This window comes from Mercenaria mercenaria, chromosome 4 (genome assembly GCF_021730395.1).
Source record: "Mercenaria mercenaria strain notata chromosome 4, MADL_Memer_1, whole genome shotgun sequence".
In the NCBI taxonomy this organism is placed as follows: domain Eukaryota; kingdom Metazoa; phylum Mollusca; class Bivalvia; order Venerida; family Veneridae; genus Mercenaria; species Mercenaria mercenaria.
This window is the reverse complement of record NC_069364.1, coordinates 79,375,714-79,403,215: the sequence shown is the minus strand read 5'-3', so window position 1 is coordinate 79,403,215 and position 27,502 is coordinate 79,375,714. Positions and strand designations below refer to the sequence as shown.

General features: G+C 36.4%; 1 protein-coding gene across 3 annotated transcripts in view; it reads right to left on the bottom strand.

Annotated features, from left to right (window-relative positions):
* LOC123552258 (arrestin domain-containing protein 3-like) overlaps window positions 1-27,502 on the bottom strand; it is a 227,853-nt gene that overhangs the window by 180,646 nt on the left and 19,705 nt on the right. The window lies entirely within an intron of this gene.

The following is a 27,502-nucleotide window of genomic DNA, read 5'->3' as shown; positions in this document are numbered from 1 at the left end:
TCAATACTAAAACTTAATCAAATCCCTACTTGGTTGGCAAACTGAAAGTTCTCAAATAACTTACTCCATATACACAACTAATGATACTGTGAAACAGATTTGCCTCTCTGAACTAATTGTTAGAATAACAATAACACATTCATTATTAATACACTGCAGTTCCATATCTCAGTGATCTGTAATAAATTTATAAGCTAAACACTGGCACAATCTTCTTGTTTCTGGATATATTTTCTTTTGACTTTATTGTATCACAACCTATTAACACAGAGGATGATTGGTGAATTCATCCAGAATAAGAATATCACTGCAATGAAAATAAACTCACAGGCTGTGTTCACTGGCTATGAGCAGCTAAATACTAATTGTGTTCACTGTCTTTGCATGCCTATCACTGACAGTATTACTGTCAGCTTGCCTTAGTGAGTCACTGACTGTGTTCACTGTATTTGCATACCTAGTCACTGACTGTGTTCACTATCTGCATGCCTAGTTACTGGCTGTGTTCACTGTCTACCTGACTACTCATTGATTGTGTTCACTGTCTACATATCTAGTCACTGATTGTGTTAACTGCATGCCTAGTCACTGATTGTGTTTACTGAGGATTGCATGCCTAGTCACTGATTGTGTTCACTGTCTGCATGCCTAGTTTTTGACTGTGTTTACTGTCTGCATGCCTAGTCACTGATTGTGTTAACAGTCTGCATGCCTTATTTTTGACTGTGTTCACTGCCAGTCACTGATTGTGTTCACTGTCTGCATGCCTAGTTTTTGACTGTGTTCACTGTCTGCATGCCTAGTTTTTGACTGTGTTCACTGTCTGCATGCCTAGTTGATGATTGTGTTCACTGTCTGCATGCCTAATTTTTGACTGTGTTCACTGCCAGTCATTGATTGTGTTCACTGTCTGCATGCCTAGTCACTGACTGTGTTCACTGTCTGCATGCCTAGTTACTGTGTTCACTGTCTGCATGCCTTAGTGAGTCACTGACTGTGTTCGCTGTCTGCATGCCTAGTTGATGATTGTGTTCACTGTCTGCATGTCTAATTTCTGACTGTGTTCACTGCCAGTCACTGACTGTTTTCACTGTCTGCATGCCTAGCCACTGATTGTGTTTACTGTCTACATGCCTAGTCTCTGACTGTGTTCATTGTCTGCATGCCTAATTTCTGACTGTGTTCACTGCCAGTCACTGACTGTTTTCACTGTCTGCATGCCTAGCCACTGATTGTGTTTACTGTCTACATGCCTAGTCTCTGACTGTGTTCATTGTCTGCATGCCTAGTTACTGACTGTGTTTACTGTCTGCATGCCTAGTTACTGACTGTGTTCACTGTCTGCATGCTTAGTCACTGTGTTTACTGTCTGCATGCCTAGTCATTGACTGTGTTCACTGTTTGCATGCCTAGTCACTGACGGTGTTCACTGTGTTTACATGCCTAGTCACTGACTGTGTTCACTGTGTTTACATGCCTAGTCACTGAATGTGTTCACTGTCTGCATGCCTAATTTTTGACTGTGTTCACTGCCAGTCACTGATTGTGTTCACTGTCTGCATGCCTCGTTACTGACTGTGTTCACTATCTGCATGCCTACTCATTGGTTGTGTTCATTGACTGTGTTCACTTTCTGCATGCCTAGTTGATGATTGTGTTCACTGTCTGCATGCCTAGCCACTGACTGTGTTTACTGTCTACATGCATAGTCTCTGACTGTGTTCATTGTCTGCATGCCTAGTTACTGACTGTGTTTACTGTCTGCATGCCTAGTTACTGACTGCGTTCACTGTCTGCATGCCTAGTCACTGTGTTTACTGTCTGCATGCCTAGTCATTGACTGTGTTCACTGTTTGCATGCCTAGTCACTGACTGTGTTCACTGTGTTTTCATGCCTAGTCACTGAATGTTTGTTTGTTTGTTTTGGGTTTAACGCCGTTTTTCAACAGTATTTCAGTCATGTAACGGCGGGCAGTTAACCTAACCAGTGTTCCTGGATTCTGTACCAATACAAACCTGTTCTCCGCAAGTAACTGCCAACTTCCCACATGAATGATCAGAGGTGGAGGACTAATGATTTCAGACACAATGTCGTTTATCAAATAGTCACAGAGAACATAAGCCCTGCCCGAGGATCGAACTCGCGACCCCGCGATCCGTAGACCAACGCTCTTACCTACTGAGCTAAGCGGGTGGGCTTAGTCACTGAATGTGTTCACTGTCTGCATGCCTAATTTTTGACTGTGTTCACTGCCAGTCACAGATTGTGTTCACTGTCTGCATGCCTAGTTACTGACTGTGTTCACTGTCTGCATGCCTACTCATTGGTTGTGTTCATTGACTGTGTTCACTGTCTGCCTGCCTACTCATTTATTGTGTTCACTATCTGCATGCCCAGTTACTGACTGTGTTCACTGTCTACCGGACTACTCATTGATTGTGTTCACTGTCTACATATCTAGTCACTCATTGTGTTAACTGCATGCCTAGTCACTGATTGTGTTTACTGAGGATTGCATGCCTAGTCACTGATTGTGTTCACTGTCTGCATGCCTAGTTTTTGACTGTGTTTACTGTCTGCATGCCTAGTTGATGATTGTGTTCACTGTCTGCATGCCTAATTTCTGACTGTGTTCACTGCCAGTCACTGATTGTGTTCACTGTCTGCATGCCTAGTTTTTGACTGTATTCACTGTCTGCATGCCTAGTTTTTGACTGTGTTCACTGTCTGCATACATAGTTACTGACTGTGTTCACTGTATTTACATGTCTAGTCACTGACTGTGTTCACTATCTGCATGCCTAGTCACTGACTGTGTTCACTGTCTGCCTGCCTACTCATTGGTTGTGTTCATTGCCTACATGTCTAGTCACTGATTGTGCTCACTGTCTGCATGCCTAGTTTTTTTACTGTGTTCACTGTCTGCATGCCTAGTTATTGACTGTGTTCACTGTCTGCATGCCTTAGTGAGTCACTGACTGTGTTCACTGTATTTGCATGCCTAGTTACTGACTGTGTTCATTGTCTGCCTGCCTACTCATTGATTGTGTTCATTGTCTACAAGTCTAGTCACTGATTGTGTTCACTGTCTGCATGCCTAGTTTTTGACTGTGTTCACTGTCTGCCTGCCTACTCATTGATTGTATTCATTGTCTACATGTCTAGTCACTGATTGTGTTCACTGTCTGCATGCCTTAGTGAGTAACTGACTGTGTTCACTGTATTTGCATGCCTAGTTACTGACTGTGTTCATTGTCTGCCTGCCTACTCATTGACTGTCTGCATGCCTTAGTGAGTCACTGACTGTGTTCACTGTATTTGCATGCCTAGTTACTGACTGTGTTCATTGTCTGCCTGCCTACTCATTGATTGTGTTCATTGTCTACAAGTCTAGTCACTGATTGTGTTCACTATCTGCATGCCTAGTTTTTGACTGTGTTCACTGTCTGCCTGCCTACTCATTGATTGTATTCATTGTCTACATGTCTAGTCACTGATTGTGTTCATTGTCTGCATGCCTTAGTGAGTGACTGACTGTGTTCACTGTATTTACATGCCTAGTCATTGACTGTGTTTGCTATCTGCATGCCTCGTCACTGACTGTGTTCACTGTCTGCCTGCCTACTCATTGATTGTGTTCACTGTCTACATGTCTAGTCACTGATTGTGTTCACTGTCTGCATGCCTAGTTTTTTACTGTGTTCACTATCTGCATGCCTAGTTACTGTGTTCTCTGTATTTACATGCCTAGTTACTGACTGTGTTCACTATCTGCATGCCTTAGTGAGTCACTGACTGTGTTCACTGTATTTGCATCCCTAGTTACTGACTGTGTTCACTGTCTGCATGCCTTAGTGAGTCACTGTGTTCACTGTATTTACATGCCTAGTCACTGACTGTGTTTGCTATCTGCACGCCTAGTCACTGACTGTGTTCACTGCCTGCCTACTCATTGATTGTGTTCATTGTCTGCAGGCCAATTCACCGATTGTGTTCACTGTCCATATGCCTAGTTTTTGACCATGTTCACTGTCTGCATGCCTTGTTTTTGAGTGTGTTTACTGTCTGCATGCCTAGTCACTGATTGTGTTCACTGTCTGCATGCCTAGTCACTGACTGCATTCACTTTTTGCATGCCTAGCTACTGATTGTGTTTACTGTCTGCATGCCTAGTTACTGACTGTGTTTACTGTCTGCATGCCTAGTTACTGACTGTGTTTACTGTCTGCATGCCCAGTTACTGACTGTGTTCACTGTCTGCATGCCTAGTCACTGACACTGTGTTACTGTTTGCATGCCTACTCACCGATTGTGTTCACTGTCCGTATGCCTAATTTTTGACCATGTTCACTGTCTGCATGCCTTGTTTTTGACTGTGTTTACTGTCTGCATGCCTACTCACCGATTGTGTTCACTGTCTGCATGCCTAGTCACTGACTGCATTCACTATTTGCATGCCTAGCTACTGATTGTGTTTACTGTCTGCATGCCTAATTACTGTGTTTACTGCATGCATGCCTAGTTACTGACTGTGTTTACTGTCTGCATGCCTAGTTACTGACTGTGTTTACTGCCTGCATGCCTAGTTACTGTGTTTACTGTCTGCATGCCTAGTTACTGACTGTGTTTACTGTCTGCATGCCCAGTCACTGACTGTGTTTACTGTCTGCATGCCTAGTTATTGACTGTGTTTACTGTCAGTCTGCCTAGTTTCTGATTGTGTTCACTGTCTGCATTCCTAGTCACTGACCGTGTTCACTGTTTGCATGCCTTGTTACCTATTGTGTTTACTGTTTATCATCACCTAAGCATTGATCGAGTTTATGTCTACTCATTGTGTTCTCTGTCTTTGCATGCCTATTTAATAATTGTGTTCCTTTTCTATTAAAAATTAAGTACTGACTGTATTCACTAAATATGACAGGTATTCACTGCCTAAATTCATGGTATATGAAAATAAAGAGTGAATGAGTGTCCATCTATTATGTTAAGTACTGACTGTGAGTAATTTCATTTAAGCTCTAACTGTGTTTACAAATTGTGAATACCCAGACACTGATGATGGTTTCTGGCTAAAGACACATAAGCACTCATGGTGCTCAGTGTTTATAAACACTAGCTGTGTTCAATTTCCATAAATACGCAAGAAGTGATTATGTCCACTGTTTATGAATATATAAGCAAAGATTGTATTCACTGCTTATTAACACCTAACCACTTCACAGTGTTCACTGAAAATGCACAAATAAGACAAACTTGTATCTCCTTTTTATGAATACATAAGCATTTCTTATAGTCACTGAGTTCAAATACTAAGCAATCTGATGCAGAAACGGGTGATTCAAAATCATTTACAGTTTGGTCACAGATGTCCCTTGTATAGCGTAAGGACAGCTTTGAAGACTTTTTATGGTCTAGCATTGATCTGAATGTTGCTCCCTCAGGACACAAAATTTTATGTATATCATATACAACTTTACATCATATGTGAACAGGTATTGAACTAAAGGGACTTACCTACAATGTATGACTTTGTTGCTAAAATATTATTGCAGTGTTAAACAGCAAAATTAATTTCATTATTTAAAAGTTTTTTGAAAAGGCTGAGATTAGCTTTTGAAATCAAAGTCAAACTCTAATTAAGAAAGATCGAGTTTTCTTACACTACTCTGACACTGCAAAGGATAAATCTGAGCAAGTTATAGCTATCACTGTAGCAATTCATACTCACTCCTCCCCTCCCCCCCCCCCCACCCCCCGCACACACCCCACTCCAACCAAGTAATACTGCTTTGTCATTGAAACAAAACATTTTGATTTTTCTAACAACAAGGCTATCCAAGCAAAATGACTTCTACCGGTAGTTTTTCTAGATCCACCTTGGACAAATGGTATAAATATGCATGACAAACAATATTTTTGGACTATCTGTTGCCATAGCAACCACATTTTTTTGCAATTGAGACAAAATTAAAGGTTGTGCATATTTTTCATATTGTTCTTTGTATGTAGTAAATTTCATGAATAAATATCTTGCATTTTTGCCACATCAATAAAATAAAAGGAGATGCATATAATTTTTCTACATTACTGTCTATCCATTCTAAGAAGTTTCTTGAACAAGAGGGCCATAATGGCCCTATATCGCTCACCTGTTATCATTACACTTAAGGACAAGAAGGTCAAAAAATCATAATCAAGATCAATCAAAAGAATTATGAGAAAATATAGTTGAAATTTTCTTAAAGTTACTTCAAACAAATATATTTTCAAATCAGGCCAGTAGTTTCATGCTCAAAGGATTACATCAGAGAGGATAGGAGCAAAATTTGACTGATGAAGCCCAAAGGACAGGAACAACAAAGGAAAGAAATTTAACCAAAAAGAAAAAGAAATTCTTACAAGGTACAGATATGTCAAAATGCACCTAAAAATTGGAGGTACCATCCATGTTGTACCACAAAAAAGTGGTCTCGGTTTTTCCCTACCACCAATAATATTTATTTATTTATTTTTATTTTGTTGGGTTTAACGTCGCACCGACACAATTTTAGGTCATATGGCGACTTTCCAGCTTTAATGGTGGAGGAAGACCCCAGGTGCCCCTCCGTGCACTATTTCATCACGAGCGGGCACCTGGGTAGAACCACCGACCTTCCGTAAGCCAGCTGGATGGCTTCCTCACGTGAAGAATTCTACGCCCCAAATGAGGTTTCGAACCCACATCGATGAGGGGCAAATGGTTTGAAGTCAACGACTCTAACCACTCGGCCACGGAGGCCCCACCACCAATAATAAAAAAGTTACTAAATAAGCTATTTTTAGTAACATAAAAGGGAAGTAATTAAAAAAAATTATTGTAAGTGAACAAAAGAAAGATCTACCGAATAAGAGCACTGCGATGCAACGCAAATGCAGAGCAATATACACACAAAACAAAGTCATATGACCTTTGACCCCTAAGTGTGACCTTGACCTTGAAGTGAGCCATTCAAAACATGCGCTCAGCATGTCGTTTCGATGAGATGAACATTTGTGTCAGGTTTCTTTGAAATCCTTCAAGGGGTTCAAGAGTTACACAGCGGAAGGGAAATTGCTAACCATCAGACAGACTGACAGACGGACACCGAGGCGGTAATATAATACGTCCCTTCGGGCGTATAAAAACGAATCGAGATCTTATGGTGATACAAACTGTGTGCAAGTTTGGTTAAAATCAAATCATAAATGAAGCTGCTATTGTGCAGACAAGGTCTAAACAGCTAATTTTGGCCCTTTCAGGGGCCATAACCCTGGAACCCATTATGGGATCTGGCCAGTTCAAGAAAGGAAACGAGATCTTATGGTGACACAAGTTGTGTGCAAGTTTGGTTAAATTCAAATCATAAATGAAGCTGCTATTGCGCAGACAAGGTCAAAATAGCTAATTTTGGCCCTTTCAGGGGCCATAACTCTGGAACCCATTATGGGATCTGGCCGGTTCAAGAAAGGAAACGAGATCTTATGTTGACACAAGTTGTGTGCAAGTCTGATTAAATTCAAATCATAAATGAAGCTGCTATTGTGCAGACAAGGTCAAAATAGCTAATTCTGGCCCTTTCAGGGGCCATAACTCTGCAACCCATAATGGAATCTGGCCAGTTCAAAAAAGGAACCAAGATCTTGCAGTGATACAAGTTGTGTGCAAGTTTGGTTAAAATCAAATCATAAATGAAGCTGCTATTGCGCAGACAAGGTCAAAATAGCTAATTTTGGCCCTTTCAGGGGCCATAACTCTAGAGCCTATTATGGGATCTGGCCGGTTCAAGAAAGGAACCGAGATCTTATGGTGACACAAGTTTTGTGCAAGTCTGATTAAATTCAAATCATAAATGAAGCTGCTATTGTGCAGACAAGGTCAAAATAGCTAATTTTGGCCCTTTCAGAGGCCATAACTCTGGAGACAATAACGGGATCTGGCTGGTTCAAGAAAGGAACCAAGAACTTATGGTGATACAAATTGTGTGCAAGTTTGGTTGAAATAAAATCATAAATGAAACCACTATCGTGCAGACAAGAAATTTTTGACACACAAAAATAGCAAATTCTGGCCCTTTAAGGGGCAATAACTCATGAACCCAAGATGGGATGTAACCAGTTTTCGAAAGGAACCAAGATACCATGCCAATACAAGTTTTGTACAAGTTTGATCAAAATTGCTCGCAAACTGTGGTCTCTATTGTGGTCAAAAGAAATTGTGGACGGAAGGATGGAGGGTGATCACAAAAGCTCACCCTGTCACTATGTGACAGGTGAGCTAAAAATATCCTGCACGTTTATGATGGGACAAGAAGGGACAGACAAAATATTGTAAGTTTTAATCAAAGCCATTCAGTAATAACAGAGATGATGTGAAAGTGCATTTAACACATTAACAATAATTCTAATTTAAGTGCAAAAGGGGTATAATTCATGGAATATAGGTGCCAGAGTTATGGACCTTGTGTAATGATCTGGGTGATGATGAGGAACTATTAATAGGATATACTCAACCTAATATCGATGGCTTGGCGCAAAACAGGTCCAACTGCATTTTTTGAAATTTTACAGGAGAAGCAAAAAACTGTTTCTTTTCTTAAGAAAAAGATGAAACTGACTTAAATTAAGAAATATCACTAACAAATATGAATGAATTCCATTCCTAATAACAATTATTTTTTAACTTCTATGGAAACATTACTTTTGTGACTTGGACTCATTTTGCACCACGGTTTTCAGTGCAAAATAGTTCCATCTGCAGATAGACCTATTTTGCATTGTACTTTTCCTATAGCAGATCAACAAGTTAATGCAGATAAACTTACCTGGTGTAGGATAAAGACACAAAACAAGAAAAAAGGAAATAAACTTCTTTATTTCTGAATTTATTTTAATTTTTAGGATTTCAAATGCACACAGTTAAAATATGAACCATTCTATCGTTAACCTTTATCCTGCTAAATTTTAAATTGGACTAGCCCATTATTCAGTTTGGATGGTAACAGTTATTATTCAAAGGTGTGTTCACTAAAAAATTACTGACAGAATAGCGAACAGTGCAGACCATGATCAGCCTGCACCAATGTGCAGGCTGATTCTGGTCTGCACTGGTCGCAAAGGCAGAATTACTTGCCGCCAAAAGGCTAAAGGTTAAGAATATTCCGTATATGGTTAAATTCAAAGCATAAAATTATTTATACTTTAAATCATATTTTTAAAATAGAACAATAGTAAGAGTGTTACTTACAAGTATATGTATGTATTTGATTGATTGATTTTTTTCCTAATTATTCATATCAAAGATTTTACAATTTCTTGAATGATTAATAATCAATTATACATTTAAATAAAGTATAGTTGTTATTAATTGGGAAGAATTCCAAATAAAAAAGTAGGGAACAGTTACAAAGTTTTTATAAATGCACAGGAGCATATACCCCAGTCACACATACGGCGCGGATAGCTACGTCTAGCCACAGGTAGAAACATAGTAATCCGTATCGATCCGTACCTGAGCCGTACCTTAAAGAAGTAATCCATTTCAATCCGTATGGCTCAGGTACGGATCGATACGGATTACTATGATTTTATCCGCGCCGTATGTGTGACTGGGGTATATGCTCCTGTGCATTTATAAAAACTTTGTAATAAACATTAAATTTACATACGAGGTAATGCATGTAAAATCCTGAAAATTCTAAAATAGCCTCGTCGAAACACAGTTCTGATATTTGTTCATCATGTCAGTTATCTTCATGCCGAAGTGAATAGAAAAAGTTGTGGTGACCTCATAGGAACACATTTGAACTGCATAAATGGACTAGGTCATTATATTTAGCAGATGTGTGTATTTGTAAGTTGTTTTCTGATACAATGTACATCCACTGTAGATGAGGCAGACTAGTCTAGTGTTCTCGATAAGCCCCTTGTGCTTATGCTGCAAACATTAACGTTCACTTCTACAGATGATTTATCACTGTAAGTTATCTTAGCAATCTCTAGAGTTTCGTTTTCAAACAGCACCACCTTTATCTGTATCCATTTTATTTTCTGTCCTCTAGTGTCAACATCTAGATTTACAATTGACTTTGACAATAGTTTTAAATCTTAACAAGAGTACCACAATGCTGAGCAATATACGCCTGAAGGTATGACCTCTGACTCCTAAGTATGACCTTGACCTTGAAGCAAGCCATCTAAAACATGCGCTCTGCACGTCATCTCAATGTGTTGAACACTTATGACGAATTTCTTTAAATTCTTCAAGCAGTTCAAGAGTTACAGAGCGGACACGAAACAAAGTCATACAACCTTTGTCCTCTAAGTGTGACCTTGACCTTGAAGCGAGCTATCCAAAACATGCACTCTGCAAATTGTTCGATGTGGAGAAACATTTGTATCAAGTTTCTTTGAATCCTTCAAGGGGTTCGAGAATTACAGAGTGGACACGAAATTGCTAAAGGACAGACGAACACTGGCATCATAAGATAATACGTCCCTTTGGACGTATAAAAATCATTGGAATCTAGGTCCTTGACCTTGTAAGGCCTTGTATTTTGGTGTGCCATTCTAATTGTAGCTGCCCATTGAGGAGTTATGTAGATGGACTGTCCTCTGCTTGCAAGCTGAATGGTAACATGAACCAAGTCATTTTCATTTTGAGTTTGTCTACGTCTACATTCAAGAAATTTATGCTGCAGTGATTCGAATTTTAAGTATTTTTAAATGGCATGGCACAACGTTGTCAGTCAAAAAATAGCGGTTTCGGTTCTGGTACCAATGTCATACATTGTTAGGTTATATGTAAACAGAACAGACTCTGAATTCTGTGTGGTGTTAACAAGAAACTGTTAGTTCCTCATCAGTTTGGCATTTCTCCTTGTCTTCAGCTTTCATCTTTCTAGCCCATGTCTTGCATTTCACATTATGTTGTACATATCATTCATGTTACTTTTCTCCTCCTCACTAGTATTTTCGCAACAATCTTTCACTGGTTTCAGGCCTCCTAGTGAAACCTTTAAAACCTTTAAAAACCTTTAATTTCAGAGCAAACCTTTAAAACCTTTAAATCTTCTGAAAAAACCTTTAAAACGGCCAAATAGCCTGTAATTTTAACACAAAACCTATATTTTTAGCTCGACTGTTCGAAGAATAAGTACAGCTATCCTACTCACCATGGCGTTGGCGTCGTACCTTGGGTTAAGTTTTTCGTACCAGTCCACATTTTGACAAAGTCTTTTGAGATAAAGCTTTGAAACTTTCAACACTTGTTTACCATCATCATGGCCAGTTATAGGCAAGAGCACATAACTCCATCAAGGATTTTGGCCGAATTATGGCCCCTTTTGACTTAGAAATCATGGTTAAGTTTTTCGTACCAGTTCATATTTTGACAAAGTCTTTTGAGATAAAGCTTTGAAACTTTCAACACTTGTTTACCATCACCATGTCCAGTTATAGGCAAGAGCACATAACTCCATCAAGGATTTTGGCTGAATTATGGCCCTTTTTGACTTAGAAATCTGGGTTAATATTTCGTACCAGTTTATATTTTGACAAAGTCTTTTGAGATAAAGCTTTAAAGCTTTGAAACTTTCAACATTTGTTTACCATCACCATGTCCAGTTATAGGCAAGAGCACATAACTCCATCAAGGATTTTGGCTGAATTATGGCCCTTTTTGACTTAGAAATCTGGGTTAATATTTCGTACCAGTTCATATTTTGACAAAGTCTTTTGAGATAAAGCTTTGAAACTTTCAACACCTGTTTACCATCACCATGTCCAGTTATAGGCAAGAGTACATAACTCCATCAAAGATTTTGGCTGAATTATGGCCCCTTTTGACTTAGAAATCTTGGTTAAGTTTTTCGTACCAGTTCATATTTTTTGTAAAGTGTTTGACATATGGCTTTGAAACTTTTATCACTTGTTTAGTATAATAGTCTCTATCTGTAGGAAAGAGAACATAACTCTGTAATCTATTTTGGCTGAATTATGGCCCTTTTTGGACTTTGAAATTGGTTCTGTTTTCATACAAGTCCATGTTTTGTCAAAACTATTTGACATATGGCTTTTAAACTTTGAACACTTGTTTATCATTATGATTTCCATCTGTAGGCAAGAGTACATAACTATTTTGACTGAATTATGGCCCTTTTTGGACTTTGAAATTGGCTCATATATTGCCATTTAGTGCAAGACTTATCGAAATCAAAGTAATACAGGAACATTGTTTGTCTAATCTATTTATTTCTTTTGTCTGAATATCCGTGGAAATATTTTGACCCCATTTTTCAATCAATTCTTCAAATAGTCGAGCGCGCTGTCATCAGACAGCTCTTGTTGTTTAAACTGCTTGCCGTGCCAGTTTAAAGCAAGTAATGGTTATACTACTGTATTTCTTCCCCCCTTTTAAGTGTTGTTATTAGGATAGTGCTTGTGTATCTTTCATCTTAAGTTTTTCAGAATGCTGTTGTGTTCACCAGACCACATACATGTAGATGTTTTTAGTAAATACCTATATATATTATGTTTTCAACGAGAATTCCGATAAAAATAGCCTTTATTTACTCTTTATTTTTTAACATTTTACACTAAAAGGCCTTTATTTCCATAGATTGAAGCCTTTATAAAAACCTTTATTTTTGTTCAGGCCTGCTAGGAGGCCTGTGGTTTGTTAAAATGCCAGATTGAAATGTCTGTCAAATATGTAATGGTATGTGTAGATATGTGTAGATAGAAACAGGACTTTCTCATTTGTTCAAATACAGACTACACTCTAGGGTTCTAAATAATATTTTTCAGAGTCTTTAGGTGAAAAAAAATGTTTGTTTCTGGTATCCCGACCTACCCTAAATTCTTGGCCCGACCTTAAATGTTTTTATGGACTTGGAGAATACTTTTTTCAACATGATTAGTGATGTTAGAAATCAACTTACTGATGCTCTAAAGGCATAACCCCCTTATTTGTATTTATTTTTTGACATAAAAATAATTTCCGAAAAGTCTCACTTAAAAAAAAAAAAATCCAAAAAATAAAACATTCCAACCTACCTACCCTAATTTTTTTGAGCATGTTACTAGAAACATAGAATTATTTTTAGGCCTTATGGCAATATTTGGGAAGGAGTCAGTATGTTACTTGTGTAAGCTGTTCTGAAGGGATTTTGTTTGCTCTGTTTGTGCACTTGCCATAGAACAAATTTCACTTGCAAGGTTTTCTTTGTTAGGTCCTATCAACCACTGTATGATTAATGCCTAGAGTATCCAGGAAAAATGTTTTGTATACATGTAAATTAAGTTAGGAAGATACCATATACACTGACAAGCTTTCTACCAAAGTAATAGTTGACAGAAAAAAAAAAAAAAAAAAAAAAAAACAAACAAAAAAAAAACACTTGATGTGCTTTATGAAACTATAACACTTACTTTTACTTAAGTGACATTTGATTACCTTATCAGGTACTCAATCAGATTATAATAACAGATTAATAATATGTAAGCTTATTTTTTTATCTTAAGTCTATTATATATTAAATAAGCTGAAACTTACATTTCAGTATTTTTGAAACAGCTAACTGATTAATCAACCATTAGCATTATCATTTTCTATGAAAACACAGTGTAAAATAAGTCCAAGTGCAGACAGACTTGTCGAGAAAAGTCAGATTATAATGCAAAACAAGACCAAGTGCAGATAGACCTATTTTGCATTACAAATTTGATAAGATTCAGATAGACCTATTTGCTCATTAGAAATTATATAATTAATTAATAAGATTTTTTTCACAAATTTTTTGGAGAATGTGTGTCTCATCATGCTTTATCCAAATATGCAAAAAAGTGATTTTGTGAAAAATTGTCAGATGGACCTGTTTTGCGCCAAGCCATCGATATAGGCCATAACTTTTTGAAAAAGCAAACTAGAATAGTTATTCTTGCACACTTGACTGGATTTTCCAGTGATTTTACCAGTGCCCAGGCCAGATGACTCTCAAGCTGTTAATGACAACTAACCATTCATGCACTGATTATATACTGTTTATGTAAAATACGAAAACAATTAAATACCTTGACAGTTTCTTTCCATTTCTTATACAATATTTCTTGATTCAAAATACGTTATTCTATAATAAACAAGAGGGCCATGATGGCCCTATATCGCTCACCTTAGTTTAATTGCTTTCTTGAAAAAATTCTTTACTAAAGCTAAACAAATAACCCCATGGGGTGGGGTCAATTTGACCCCGGAGGTAATGATTTGAACAAATTTTGTAGAAGTCTACTAGGCAATGCTACATGTCAAATATCTAAGATCTAAGCCTTCTGGTTTATTTTTAGAAATTTTTTGAAGATTTTCCTATTTAAAATCAAGTGACCCCTGGGGTGGGGTCAATTTTATCCCGGGGGTCATGATTTGAACAAATTTTGTAGAGGTCCACTAGGCAATGCTACATATGAAATATCTAAGCTCTAGGCCTTCTGGTTTATTTTGAAGATTTTTCTATGTACAATCAAGTAATCCCATGGGGCGGGGTCAATTTGACCCCAGGGGTCATGATTTGAATAAATTTTGTAGAAGTCTACTAGGCAATGCTACATGTCAAATATCTAAGACCTAGGCCTTCTGGTTTATTTTTAGAAAATTTTTGAAGATTTTCCTATGTAAAATCAAGTGACCCCTGGGGTGGGGTCAATTTTGACCCGGGGGTCATGATTTGAACAAATTTTGTAGAGGTCCACTAGGCAATGCTACATGTCAAATATCTAAGCTCTAAGCCTTCTGGTTTATTTTTAGAAATTTTTTGAAGATTTTCCTATGTAAAATCAAGTGACCCCTGGGGGGAGGTCAATTTTGACCCCGGGGTCATGATTTGAACAATTTTAGTAGAGGTCCACTAGGCAATGCTACAAGTCAAATATCTAAGCTCTAGGGCTTCTGGTTTTTGAGAAGAAGATTTTTTAAGATTTTCCTATGTAAAATCAAGTGACCCCCGGGGCGGGGTCAATTTTGACCCTGGGGTCATGATTTGAACAAACTTGGTAGAGGTCCACTAGGCAATGCTTCACACCAAATATCTAAGCTCTAGGGCTTCTGGTTTTTGAGAAGAAGATTTTTAAAGTTTTTACTTTTGGTTGCCATGGCAACCAGAATTCGATGGAATTCAATTCTTTGAACAATTTTTAAAGAAGACCATCCAAGGAACAACCCTGTGAAGTTTCATCAAAATTGGCCTGTTGGTTTAGGAGGAGATGTTGTTTAAAGGAAAGTGTGGACGGACGGACGGACGACGGACGGACGGACGCCCGACGGTGAGTGATCACAATACCTCACCCTGAGCACTTTGTGCTCAGGTGAGCTAAAAAAGGTAACGGTATGCTACAAACAATAAAACTAAAGTGCAACTTTGTTACTGTGCATCACTGTAACGTCACTTCTGCTTCAAATGTTAATTTCCCGTAGTTTGTGTATATACCCTATTATAAGAAAGAGTGCTACAAAGAAAGAATTTCTCTTTGCTTTATTTTGTAAAATACAGTATGCAAGAAAAGTAATCTGTTACTGGTTATAGATGCAGATTGGAATATCTGACTCTCGCATAACTGTTTTGGTGGTTACTCGGCACAGCCTCATTACCGCCAAAAACAGTTACCCTCAAACTGGATATTCCTATCTGGATCTAAAACCAGTGACAGATTATTATAACTGAACCAGGTCCTATGCACTGCTAGGTCTGGTTATCACAGTGAAGTACTGGTGGTTACTGAGATACCTGCTTAACCAAACATTGCAAAGTTGAATAGTTGAGTATAACTTTAAACCTGTGCAATGTATATCAGATCAACACAATGAATAAGTGTGTAAAGTTACAATCCATTCCCTAAGTTGTTACTTAGATGCCAGCCAAAGGGCTTCTAAAATAGTTCCAAGTTTTCTTCAAATAGTAAAGCAGATAAGTAACAAGAGCTGTCATAGGAGACAGCGCGCTCGACTCTTTCGATGCTGGATAGTGAAACTGGGCACATCTGAGGAAACTACAGCTGTCACTGGAGTGTTTAATGACTCCAATAAGAACTAGAACTGTCACAGGAGTGACTCATACCCCCACCATACGGTCTTGTCACAGAAGAATGGCAACCACAAGGAATCTTAAAAATACTTTGGAGTACTTCATCCTGGGCTTCTACATATAACTAATACTAGTATAATACTAGTATAGTAATACTAGTAAATATATTAAATCTCTAATATTAGAGATACACTAAAAGTGAATACAAAAAAGTGTCTTACCGACCCATGTATCCACGGAAAAATGTTTTTACTTTTTACATAGGACTTATAATAAAAAAGTTAGAAAAATACCTAAAATATTGAAAATCTAAAAATAGGATTTCTAAAAATAGACTAATTCCTGGAATTTAAGGGGAAGAAACTCGGTACAAAGATTAAAAAAAGGTTACTTCCCTTTGGCTCTAAGCCAATCAGAATGAGATATAGTGAAAATACATCAAAATTAACCTTAAATTCTAGGTAAAAGGGGACACAACTCAAGAAAAATAGTGTCAGAGTTATGCACCTTGTGTCACATGATGTGGGTGATGAGGTGGAACATCTATTTTAAGACTGAATCAAATCCATTCATTAGTAAGTGAGATATAGTGAAAATACATCAAAATTAACCTTAAATTCTAAGTAAAAAGGGGCATAATTCATGAAAAATTGGTGTCAGAGTTATGCACCTTGTGTCACATGATGTGGGTGATGAGGTGGAACATCTATTTTAAGTTTGAATCAAATCCATTTTGTAATAATTGAGATATAGTGAAAATACATCAAAATCAACCTTAAATTTAAAGTAAAAGGGGACATAATTCATAAAAAATTCATGTTAGAGTTAAGCACTTTATGTCACATCATCTGGGTGATGAGGTGGAACAACTATTTTAAGTTTGAATCAAATCCATTTAGTAATAACTGAGATATAGTGAAAATACAACAAAATTAACCTTAAATTCTAAGTAAAAGGGGACATAATTCATGAAAACTTGGTGTCAGAGTTATGCACCTTGTGTCACATGATGTGGGCACATGATGTGGGTGATGAGGTGGAACATCTATTTTAAGTTTGAATCAAATCCATTCAGTAGTAACTGAGATAAAGTGAAAATACATCAAAATCAACCTTAAATTCTAAGTAAAAAGGGGCATAATTCATAAAAAAATGGTGTCAGAGTTATGCACCTTATGTCACATGATGTGGGTGATGAGGTGGAACATCTATTTTAAGTTTGAATCAAATCCATTCAGTAATAACTGAGATATAGTGAAAATACAACAAAATTAACCTTAAATTCTAAGTAAAAGGGGACATAATTCATGAAAACTTGGTGTCAAGAGTTATGCACCTTGTGTCACATGATGTGGGTGATAAGGTGGAACATGTATTTTAAGTTTGAATCAAATCCATTTGGTAATAACTGAGATAATAGATTTCGGGACGCGACGGGACGGGACGCGACGGGACGCGACAAAACTGACTCCTATATACCCCCCTCAAACATGTTTGGTGGGGGTATAATGAAGATATGGGACAATAGCTTGAGTCTGTGTCAAAAGTATTAAGTAATAAGAGAGATAAAGAACATTATTAAGTATAATTCTAAGCAAAAAGGGGGATAATTCATGAAATATTGTTGCAAGAGTGATTTTTGCACCTTGTGTCATATGATGTGGGTGATGATGTGGAATAACAACTTCAGGTCTGAATCAAATCCATTTAGTAATAACTGAGATATAGTGAAAATGCATCAAATTAACCTGAAAGTCTAAGTAAAAAGGGGGGCATAATTCATGAAATATTGGTGCAAGAGTTATGGCCCTTGTGTCATCTGATGTGAGTGATGATGTTGAATAACTATTTTAAGTTTGAATCAAATCCTTTCAGTAATAACTGAGATAGAGTGAAAGTGCATCAAAACTTTAACATGGAATTCTAAGTAAAAAGGTGGGATAATTCATGAAATATTGGTTCAAGAGTTATGGCCCTTGCGTCATATGATGTGAGTGATGATGCTGAATAACTGTTTTAAGTTTGATCAAATCCATTTAGTAATAAATGAGATAAGAGTGAAAGTGAATGAAAACTTTAACCTGAAATTTTAAGTAAAAGGGGGATATAATTCATGAAATATTGGTACCAGAGTTATGGAACTTCTGTCATATGATGTGGGTGATAAGGTGGAACAATTATTTTAAATTTTAATCAAATCCATTTTGTAATAACTGAAACAGAGTGAAAGTGCATCAAAACTTTAACCTGAAATTCAAGGTAAAAAGGGGGGATAATTCATGAAATATTGGTTATGGCCCTTGTGTCATATATTGTGGGTGATGATGTTGAATAACTATTTTAAGTTTGAATCAAATCCATCAAGTAATTACAGAGAAAAAGTGAAAGTGCATCAAAACTTTAACCAAAAAGCGGACGCGGTAGGACGCCAACGCCAATGCCGACACCAGGTCGAGTAGGACAGCTCTCCATACTTCGTACCTTTATTTCACCTTCTAGACTGCAAAACCTCTTCTTAGTACACCAGTTAAACAGATAAATTTGGTCCTAATTGTTTGTACATTGATTTTTGATCTGAGACACGTCTTTCTTGTCAGTCACAACCATCACACCAGTCCGGTAAAAACTATGTGGAAACTAAAGGAAACATTCAATAATTCATTAACCATGAAAGTTGCTTCATTAAATCTAGAGCAATATGGAGGATATTGGGAAAAAAATGTAATGCTCTTTTATTGTTCCAGTTCCTAAAACTGGTCTGAAAAATTTGGTAAAAAACCAGCTTACTATAAAAACATAGTGCACTTTTATATTACATTATGCAACTGTTGATTACTTTAACATTACACTCTGTTTCCATCTTCATTCCCTGCTGATTAAATTTTCACCATATTTTTCAAGGGCAAAATAAATAATATTTATTCTAAGGCGTAAAAAAAAAAATTGTTTGTTTCCGGTCGGTATCCCGACCTACCCTAAATTTTTGGCCTGATCCTAAATGTTTTTATGGCCTTGGAGAACATTTTTTTCAACTTTTTGACAAAAAGTTGCAAAACTGCACTTTTTATGCTTTAAACATGGTCAGTGATGTTATAAATCAAGTTACTGATGCTCTAGAGGCATAACCCCCCTATTTGTATTCATTTTTTGACACAAAAATAATTTCCGAAAAGTCTCCCTTAATAAAAAAAAAATCCAAAAAAAAAGTTTTTCCGACCTACCTACCCTAATTTTTTTGAGCATGTTACCAGAAACAAAGAATTTTTTTTTTAGGCCTAATTAGGACACAGTTTGTCTGGGATAAACAGGTCATTTTTCATTTCCTTGTTTGTTTGTTTCGTTGGGTTTTAATGACACAGTTTTCAAACACAGTAATTTTCCAGTTTTAATCTAGTGCCATCATTTCAGATCAGAGGAAGCACCAGAGTGGAACACCAACAAACGGCTAAGCAACTAGATAGCTTCCTCACATGACAGAATTAATTTTCGTTATATTCACGAGGCCCAGGTACATCTCACTTAAATTAATCCTCACGTAAATATTTACCATTAGTATACTTCCAATGCATGTAAGATACCATTTTTACAATCTCACGAATATTAACCTTTAGCATGCTAGGTAAATTGTCGTCTGCTGGAAATGTCGTCTGCTAAAATTGTTAAGTTTCATTCAATTGGCTCCAAAATTGGAAGAAATATTGTCAGAGTAGCAAACAGCTTGGAACCTGATCAGACGCCGATTTAATCGGCGTCTGATCTGGTTCCAAGCTGTTTGCAAAGGCTGTTAAATTCGCCTGCAGCAGGCTAAGGGTTAAACCTCGCAAACATACTCAAAATCAAATTCGCTAAATTCTTACCCAGCGAAAATATGTTCTTTTATAAAGATGTCAAGTCAATTATTTTTCACTATGAAAATGCGACCACATCTGCCTAAATACTTATTGAAAGAAACTGTACTCAGGAAAATGAAACATAAGAAAAATTGTCTGCTATACAATTATGTGACTTAAAGTCAAATTATGTGAGAAAATCAGACATTCAATACTACAGATGCATGGCATCCCAGCAAGGAAACAGTGTTAGTGAGTTTAATGAAGTGGATAATGAGAGAAATCCATTTAGAAGATCTACAAGAGAAGTTCAGTCAGTCTACTGAATGACCTGATCCTTATTGTCTTAGCACCTAGAGCTTGTTTTAATCAGCAGATACAGACTGTAATTGTAAAATTATTCTTGAAAATTGCTAAGTGGTAAAAGGGGCATATTTTGTAAACAAGTGATCAAAAATACAGATGTCCCCTACCAATATAAAATTCTTGGGAGCTAAGAAACAAAAACTATTTTTACTTAAATTTCAAAACAGACCTTGACTTACAAGCATAGATCATTTACACGACACATTGTCTCATCATGGGGAACAATTATGTGCAGTATTAAGATAATCCATCAATGCACATAAAAGTTATGGAGTGGAAACAAATATTTACCTGACCTTCAACAGTGACCTTGACCTTTGATCGACAACCATGGGTCATGCGCGCGACAAATAGTCTAATCATGGGAAACATTAATTTTATGATTAGGAATATAACAAGAGCACCGCCTTGCGGGTGCTGACGCTCATCTGATTTTTTTGTATAATAGAAATATTGTCCTACCCATGAATTTCTAAGTCTAAAAAGGGCCATCATTCTTGCAAAAAGCAGGATAGAGTTATGTTTCTTGATGTACAGTGTCCACTTATGATGGTGAATAACTGTTGCAAGTTTTAAAGCAATAGCTTTGATAGTTTATGAGAAAAGTTGACTTAAACATAATACTCAACCAAGAAAATGATTTTCTAAGTCCAAAAGGGGCAATAATTATTGCAAAATGCAGGATGGTGTTATGTTGCTTGCTGTACTGGGTCAGCTTATGATGGTGAACAAGTGTTGCAAGTTTCAAAGCAATAGCTTTGATAGTTTAAGAGAAAAAGTTGACCTAAACATAAAACTTAACCAAGAAATCTGATATTTTCTAAGTCCAAAAGGGGCCATAAATCTTGCAAAAAGCAGGATGGAGTTATGTTTCTTGCTGTACAGGGTCAGCTTATGATGGTGAACAAGTGTTGCAAGTTTTAAAGCAATAGCTTTGATAGTTTAAGATAAAAGCTGACCTAAACATAAAACTTAACCAAGAAAACTGATTTTCTAAGTCCAAAAGGGGCAATAATTCTTGCAAAAAGCAAGATGGAGTTATGTTTCTTGATGTACAGGGTCTGCTTATGATGGTGAACAAGTATTCCAAGTTTTAAACCAATAGCTTTGATAGTTTAGGAGAAAAGTTGACCTAAACATAAAACTTAACCAAGAAATCTGATATTTTCTAAGTACAAAAGGGGCCATAAATCTTGCAGAAAGCAAGATGGAGTTATGTTTCTTGCTATACAGGGTCAGCTTATGATGGTGAACAAGTATTCCAAGTTTCAAAGCAAAAGCTTTGATAGTTTAGGAGAAAAGCTGACCTAAACATAAAACTTAACCAGGCAACGCCGACGCAGACGCCGACGCCGACGCCGACAACCGCTCAAGTGATGACAATAACTCATCATTTTTTTTCAAAAAATCAGATGAGCTAAAAATCCTTCACCGCAATTAAAAGTTATGGGGCAGAAACTAATTTTCACTTGACCTTAAACACTGACCTTGACCTTTAACCGACATACATACATCATGTGCTGACACACTGTCTCATTATGCAACCTGTGCATTATAAGTAAGTTTATCACAATGAACAAGTAAGTGTGTGGGGTTTCAATCCGTTCCCACAAAATTTAATGGTTACTGAGGATACCCAGCTTACATACAAAAACTTAATAAAATTGGGACGCAGAAGCAGATACCGATGCAGAAGCTGACACTGACGCACGTGTGAGTCCAATAGCTCTACCTATTCTTTGAATAGTCGGACTAAAACGTTAAACCAATATTGTTTAAATAGATGATTGGATGTGTAATAAATTACTTCTTTTTTTTATACAAATTCCAGTAGTGTGACTAACACTTCTGGGAGTTTTCTAAATATTTCTCTAAGTTCGTAAAAGGTGTTACTGTACTTAAAAAAAATTCCTTATTACATTAAAATTTCTTTCTGTTGGGACATTCAGAATCCACCTTCTAAATTTCGAAAAATTTGCTATTATATCTGGAAATGTGCAGCTTTAAAGGATGGGTTGTAAATTTGAAGGTTTTGACAGAAATGGCTGCCCATACATTTCTTTAATTCTGTTACAGCGAACTTGCCCTTTCCGAACCAGTTTTTAATTTTTTATCGTTTTACTTCGTCAAGTTTATATTTAAAATATAAATTTAATATTAAATGCTGGACAAATATGTCATGATCAAAATAATGTGAAAAGAAATTCGGAACAAAACATTGTTTGTAATATTTCTGTAAGTGATCAGACTGGTACTGTGTGTAATCCGGGTCATACTCGCCTATTCCGAATCACCACAAATGAGCTGAAATGGTTTTCTTATTACTATCCACAACAACATAAAACTACTATCTTGAATTGAAAACTGAAATTATTTTATCTTTTGAATAGAAATAATCACATTTAAGACCAACTAAATGACTGAAACGACTGGCATGACATCCTTCTCTGGCATTATTGAAATATGCTGTTTTAAAACAGTCGTGTGGACGGTCTTGTCCTTTGTGTGAATAAAATAATCGCATGGTATAATAATACCTCCCCCTATTTCTTTAACACATGGGTAAAAATAATAACATAAATTAATGTTTTGGACACATTGAATCGGCATTTTTTCTGCAATCTTTAAACAACATGCAGCAGAACAGAACTGAAAATGTGTGATTCGGAATAGGCACAATGTATGCCATCTATATTTCCTCTTTAGGCATCTCAATGGTCAAGTTGTTTTTAATGTGGGATATATGACTGGAAAGAACGTAAAATTTCCTTCTTTTTAATCTCCCTTTCGTTTCATTTTATTAAAAAAAACTAGAACGTAAGCGCTTCTTGAATCTGACATTTTTGTTTACATTCGTCAAATTTGCACATGAGAAAAAAATATAGCATTTGGACAATGTTGCAAATATGAATTATGTAAGAATAACTTGAACATTCAGCAGCAATGAATTATTAGTTTAATGCATTAGATATAAAACCAAAACATAGCTTATGGTTTTTCTTGACATATGTGCAACGGCTGTTTAAAAGCTTGGAAATGAGTAAATTTACAGACTACAGTTCGGAACAGGCGAGTTCACTGTATATAATTTCTACAGTTACTTCTGTTTTAATGCTACAACAATTGCATGGCACTCAAATTTAGATGTGACGGAGACCATCTGTGTAATACATAATCTTGTCTTGGTTAAAATTTGTCTCAAAATTTGTCAAACTGTTGTTTATGACAAAAGGCCATGCCACTCAGTTTGAATTCTATTGATTTTAAAAGATAATTTAAGCTGGGAAGCAACCATTTTTTTTACATCTTTAGGGAAAATAATTTGACAGTTGTTTCTTTTCTTGTGTCAAATTATCTAATATTAACTTAATTTAAAACATAATTTGGGCACTTGAAACACCAAATAACCTTTCTGTATGTACCTTTATTTCTTGAACTACAAAATTGATGAAAGCAATATAGAGTAAGCCGAAGATTGTGCACTTTGTAGAAGAGTTTTTGTTTTATATGATTCTTACGTATTATATCATAATATTAAAATTCTGATATAGTACCCATCGCTGCATGAAGTATTTAACAAAATATAGTCTGATTTTGATGAAACTTTAGCGATAGAAATTTTGATTGTACTTGTCATAAATTTTTTGTTCAATCCTAAAAATATTTTATTGTATTTATCACCAGTCCTGATAATCTACATGAAGTTAAAGTTCAAAGTCAATCTTGTGATGTTCCAGACAGACAGACAGACATATGTGGCATAACACAATATGTCCCATTTTTCCAAAACTGGCATGTAAAGACTGAATAAATGACTGGTACTCTGCTTCTTATGAGTAACCAATGAAGCTTCTTCAATACATATGATAATATAAATGAAATAGAAAGACCTTGTTATATATTAGTTACACCAGCTGCTGCATGGTGGAATCATACTGAAGTGTTAGGAATACCTGAGTAACCACTCAACAATGTGTGAGAGTATGTTTTTATTTGAATTAAAAAAAATTCAATGTTTCTTTTTTCTAACCTGTGGTAGCAAGGTCACAGATGCTTGCCTTAAAGGGGGGGGGGGGGGGGGATGCCTAACAAAAAGTTGATTTTATATCAAAACCATAATGTTAAGCCTTTCAATAATGCTGAAAGAATTTTAAAATAGGACCGCTATTGAAAAATGGTCTAGCAGTCTGAAATCTGACCATGGAGACAGCCATGATATCATTAACAAACTGCAGGATTAATTATTTAGCAAATACATATTCAAATAGATTAATGCAGAAAACCTATAAAGGTATTCTGCAAATTCTATGTGATTTAATATTCTCATCTGTTATTTCGGCATTCTTCGGCATTTGAGCCGTGCCATGAGAAAACCAACATAGTGGGTTTGCGACCAGCATGGAGCCAGACCAGCCTGCGCATCCGCGCAGTCTGGTCAGGCTCCATGCTGTTCGCTTTTAAAGCCTATTGGAATTGGAGAAACTGTTAGCGAACAGCATGGAGCCTGACCAGACTGCGCAGATGCACAGGCTGGTCTGGATCCATGCTGGTCGCAAACCCACTATGTTGGTTATCCCGTGGCACGGCTCATATATGTTTCTTAAACGAGCAATTGCTGTGGTGACAACTGGAAAATGCTGAAATCACATACACAGAAAACATAACAGAAATTTCCAGTCGTCATTTACAGGTTCACTACCTTAATTGAATTTAAGATATAGTGCACAACAATTTCCTTGAATTCTAGTTGGCAAAAGACAAATGATTATACAGAATTTAGGAAATGCTGTTGAAATAAACATCCAGATAAACATAAAATCTTTCATTTTCTTTTATGTTACCACAAAACAAAATGACTGCCATTTTAATCAAAATACTGAAATGTTCGTCAGTTTCTTTCTTCTCAGCTGATTTTGAAAATTCTTTCACTTCAATAATACTTTAATAATACATAATTTAAGAGCTAGCAGATAAAATTTACTTAGAACAGCACTGCTTTTCCTTCGAACAAGTATCTCCATGTCTTCCTTTAAAACAGAACATCCTTGTTTATTGAATTAAACAGAATCATAAATTGCAGCACACAGCTGAAGTGCATCTAAAGACATTTGCAGAGATAAATTTTCTCTCCAAAAAATGTGAATGTTAATGCACATTGGCTGCAGGCAAATGGTATTTACATGTTCTTCCTTGAATTGATCGTTAATTCTTTAATCAACTTACAGAAACAGGAAAAAACACATTGAAATACTGCAGAACCCACATTTCACAAAGTGAAGCTTTCAAGTCTAAAGTACATAAAACAGAACATATTCATCAGCCAGACCTACTTCGGAGTTCCAGAGCAAACCAGAGCAACTTCACAAAATGGAAATACAGTATTATTCCTTTCTGATCGACTCATGTATAATTTACAGACAAAAAGACATAGCATATTGCTTTATGAATAATACAGTACAATTTTACCTCCTACCAATTTGGTCAACTGGATGGGAATATGATCTACGAAAATATAAGTTCTCACATGTTTGATGAAATAAGGAATTTATCACTGTTTATTTCAAATCTTAATAATACTGCTGTCTGACACTGCCAAAATGCTAAGAATCAATTCCTGGCTAAACCAATCAAATTGCTTCTGACTATCCAGACACTGACCAAAGGGCAAGTAAAACAGCTCTACCCAGACGAAATGATGATCATGGTTGACCATGGTCACCACGGTTTTTAATGGTTGACCATTAACTAACGTGGTCAACCATCAAATACCATGGTGAAAACATGGTCAGGACCATGGTCAGCCTTGGTGAGATAAGACTGACCATGGTCAGAAAAGACAATCAGTAGTTTGACCATGGTCTACCGTGGTCAACTTTTGTCAACCATGGTTGACCATGGACTACCATGGTCATGTTAGTAATTTTCACATTTGTCAAGTTTTACAATGCACCAAAGACGCCTCACTGCATTTTGGCTCCAAAGGTTTTCCTAGTTATAGGAGAGATTGCCGTGACATCACGCATTAACATCTGTTTATCTGGTGGTGGGCAAAACAAATGTTTTACATCGTTTGTGTATGGGATTGGAATTTTTTATTTTTAATAACTTTTTTGCTCATTTATGGATTTTCAAAATTCAAAAAGTTTTGAAATACTTACAATGTTCATATTTTCGTATTCAAGTATCTTTTTTTCAATGAATAACCGTTTTAAATGACATACAATTTTAAAAGCGGCGTAGTGATGTTCAAAATATTTAGAAAAACTGTAAATTAAGCATTCATAATTAGTCCATTTTATTTCGAAATAACAATTAAAAGTTATTAATAAATTGCTTGTTTTATAACCTTTCCACTGATCCAAAAAATTATTGTTGTAATTTGTGTTTTAAGAGAAAAAACTTATCAGTTCTAAAAATAAAAAATACACCACATTTGTATACAAACACAATCTCTCCTATAGAATAGTTTTCCTGCATTTATAGACAGATTAAAAGGTAAACTTTCATAGTCTGATTATAATTTGTTTATCATCTTAGCTCTTTTATGACAAATAAATGACTGACTTGCAAAAATAGATATAGACTGCAATTGTCATGTATTTTTCATGACCCTTTCAAATTCATATTTATATAGTTTTTGATAGTCAATAATCACCACGGTCGACCATCGTCGTGGACCTTGGTCGATCATGGTTGTCTGTGGTCCACAACCATGGTCAACCATGGTTTTTGACCATGGTCTGTTCTATGACCGTGGTGTCAATTACCACAGCCATGGTCCCATGACCATGAACTACTATGGTAAAACATCAATTTCAACTGGGTTTTTACCATGGTCTACCACGGTTTGTGACCATGGTTGACTATGGTCAAAAACCCTGGTCGACCATGGTTTATGACCATGGTGTGATACCATGTTCTATGACTGTGGTGCCAATTACCGCACATGGTCAACCATGGTTAACCATTGCCCCATGACCATGAACTACCATGGTAAACCATGAACTATCATGATAATAAACCATCAATTTCGACTGGGCACCTATTCTTAAAATAGCTGAGCTAATAATGTGAAAACTAACTTTTGACCAACAGATAGTGTAGTTTCCTTATCTGAAAGACTAACTTACCAAATACAATCCCAATTACAAGCTATTTTTTATGAAAAACAAAACTGTTTGAATATCATAACACTATATAATTTATACAAATGC